Genomic DNA, 3,812 nt, shown 5'->3' with positions numbered 1-3,812 from the left:
ATAGAGCTTTCAAAGATCAAAGATGTAACCAATCGATGATCCTAGGGCAAACTACAGACATGGTGCGACAAAGATTACTTACAAGATCCTCGCGTTACTCGGTTACTTCAAGACGCATCATGTAGGACTGGGATCTCCCCGAATCGCTCATACAACCGCCGGCGGAACCACATTGATCAATTGGGCCACGGCTACAGCTATGCCTCTGACGTACATCATCGGATTCTGTGTTGAACTGTTGAAGACCAAGTCGTCTATAGTCTAGGTCTCTTAGACTACAAATGACTTAGGCCTTTGTAGTGAACCTTTAGGATGGGTTATTATGGGATTGCCATTGTTGTGGACTCGATTTTTTGGGTTATAAAGTTGTTTTGGGATTACCTATGTTGTGGGATCGTTCGCTTGTACATTCTTCTTGTATCTATACAATACATTTACCTTTCCAAAAAAATAATAATAATAAATAAAATATAGGGTAAAGTATAAAGACATCCCTCCTGAGGTTTGGGGTAAGGTCATGCTGATGAAAGTTTGTCTATTTTTGGACAACGACACCCCCTTGTGAAATTTATCATCCAAACAGAGCCTTAAAACATATGAAAAGTCCACTTTACCCTTTACTATTTTATTAATTTTAATTATAAAATATCAAAAATACTTAAATGATCAAATTGCCCTCTCTCTCTCTCTCTCTCTCTCTCTCTCTCTCTCTCTCTCTCTCTCTCTATATATATATATATATATATATATATACACACACACACACACACACACACAAACAATCACGGTCATCACCACCCCCAACCTCCATAATCACTACGCACTAAAGAAGACGACGAAGAGAAGCTCTGCCACTGCCACCTCCTTGACCTCGCCGGAGCTCGGCCTCGATTCAGGCAAACTCGTCCTCGGACAAACCGGGTTTGACTTAGATTTTGGAGTTTTTTAAGGTGGTGATGACTGATCATCGGCGGTGTAGCCGTGAGCAAGAATCGGCGTTGCGCACGGGATGGACGAATTTTTGGCGTGAAGCGAATGGATCAGCGATGAGAATGATCCCACAGTGAGCACTGATTTCTGGTGTGAAGCGGATGGATGAAAGATTAACAGAGACGTACTCCCCATACCGGCGTCTTTGATTTTTGACGGCAGCAGATAGTTGATGTTTGAGTTTGCATCAAAGCTTTGAGGATGGGATTGGTGGTTCTACCATCGTTAGATTTGGATGATATGGACAGCTGAGGATGAGATTGGTGGTTCCGTTGCTGATAATGAGGCGGCGGGGGAGGTTGAGGTGTGATGATGAGGCAGTGGCGGCTAAATAATCGGCGCAAATCAGTGAATAATCGGTGGTAATTATGACGATTGCCGCCACTGGCGCAGTCATTGCCGCCACCCCCATTGTCGTAACCATCACCACAATCTCTCTTCTAACTTCTTCATCTCTCTCCTCTTCACCTCATCTTTTCAATTTTGGCCGCCCCTCTCTTCCCTCCCTTCTCTACACCCACCATCGTAGCCATAACCACCATCTATCTCATCTCCGTTCTTCCTTTCTCCGTTCTTTCTCCTCTCCACCCACCATCACCGCCATAGATACATAAATATATATACACAGTGGTGAACTGTATATATACACACATGCGGGTTCAGGTTCGGGTTCGGGTTTGAGATAGGTTTGGGTTAGGGTTTAATCCAAGGGTATTTAAATCAATTAAAATGTTAATTTTATTTGAAAGGGTAATAAGGTCAATTCACCATCTTCAGGGTCTCTTTTGTCCATTTTTCAAACTTGAAGAAATGTCATTGTCCAAAAATAGGCGAACTTTCATGTGCATGGCCTTACCCCAAACCTTAAAGGGTGTCTCTGTACTTTACCTTAAAAAATATTAACTCCATAAAAGGCATCAAAAGATAGAGGTATAGAGTACGTAGTTTATATCAATAGGTACAAGGGATAAAAGATCATCTTGCCAAAGACCAGGGGTAAAGCCAAGATTGCAAAGTAAGAGGGCTAAAAATAATTAAACCCATAATTGCTTAGTGTATCATCCATGCTTTAAATACAGAATTCTCGTACATCAGTCATTCAGTTAAACTTAATAATCTGCAACCTTCTAACACATTTACACTTCCAAACTCTAACGTGTTTTTACAGTAAAGAATGCACTGAAGTATGTTTCATACAAGTATTAAAACAAGCACCTGCAAGAATGCAAGATATATACATTCCTTACCAATAAATTCACATTAGAAAGTAAGACCTGTGTGCTCCACCTCTAACTAGTTATTAATCCATTATATAGTAAATTACACAATTTAACAAGAAACCATCAAGTCATCAACAAAGCCTTTTTTTTTTTCTTTTTTTTTTACAAAAATAAAAATCAATATTTCACTAGATTAACAATAATAATCCATGATATCCATCCACCTATGCCTTAGTGCCTTATACACGAAGAGTCTAGGTCTTCTTCCATAGACTAACAATATGCAATGTGTTTGGTTTACTGGGTTAGGCCCTGTTATGTTTTATTATAATTTCTTTTGTGATTGGCCATGTCCATGGTTCATAGACTTGCTCATATTTAAGGCTTAGCCTTTGTAAATTTTATAACTCCTTTTTATTTATAGAAATACTATAGATTGGGCTGGGTTGATAGGAAGAGGAAGAGTTGTACATGGACTTATAGGAACAATAGTACTATTTCCCCCCCCCCCCCCCCCCCAATTGAACCTGGGCTATAGCTCAGGTTAGCCCATTACTAGTTCTGCCCCTGCCAAAGACCCCTGCTCGATTTGAACAATTTAGATGGAGAACCATTGAGAATAATACAAACGGATCAGTGGTCTAACGGTACCAAACCCCTACTTTTCAAAGGGAGGTCAAGGATTCGAACCTCAATAGAGACATGTGTGCATGAATACCATCTAAGGAAAAAAAAAAAAAAAAAAAAAAAAAAGCACCCACCTCGGATCAAAACCTAATCTACTTATTACAGCATCTAAAAAATCCCATTCAACTTTATCATATGCATTTAACATGTCCAATTTAATAGCCATTGAAAAATCATCACCTTTAAACTTTGTTCTCAAAAAATGCAATAATTCGGGATAAAAATCGTCTCCTATGGAATAGAAGACCTGTTCCAGCCTGTCATACGGTAAAAAGTAAAAAGGTAAAAAATATATATTTCTAGAAATATAAAATATATACAAAATATTTATCAATTATACGCTTTATATACGTCGTCAGCATCTTCATCAGCAAAATACTGTTATAGGAAATTTCAATTGGCCCGCCCTTTTTTCCTTCTTTCTACCTTTTTCTCTCACAAAATAAAATCATATTTTCATTTTTTTCCATTTTCTTTTGTTTTCAAAACAAGATAATGGGTCTTATCTCTTTCCAAAAAATTATTCTTTCTGGTACTGTGATTTATCGGGAACCTGAATGGCTGGAAAAGGAGAGTTATAAGAAGGAAAAGAGAGAAGTGAAAGATTGCGAAAGATGATACATTATTGCTCAATGTAATAATTTTGGGTATACAAAGATAAATACTTACAGATATTGTGTTGGTATAATTTATTGTTTGTTTGCATCCACCAAATTTCAGTATTTGTAAGTTAAATTCCCTTTCAACATATTAGGGTATTTTTGTTTGAGTTTTTATTATCTATTTATAAGTTTATTCCTGAACTGAACCAGTGTTAAAATTTACTCCGTATATATATTGTATTTTGAACCCTAATTAATGTTGTAACAAAATATTGCAGTTGTTGTTCTTATAATTATTTGGATTCGTTTTCTG

The sequence above is a fragment of the Cornus florida genome, unplaced genomic scaffold (assembly GCF_030987335.1).
Source record: "Cornus florida cultivar Cherokee Brave unplaced genomic scaffold, ASM3098733v1 CherokeeBrave_3.0.0_Hap2_Chr04, whole genome shotgun sequence".
Classification (NCBI taxonomy): Eukaryota; Viridiplantae; Streptophyta; class Magnoliopsida; order Cornales; family Cornaceae; genus Cornus; species Cornus florida.
Note: the sequence above shows the minus strand (reverse complement) of the source record.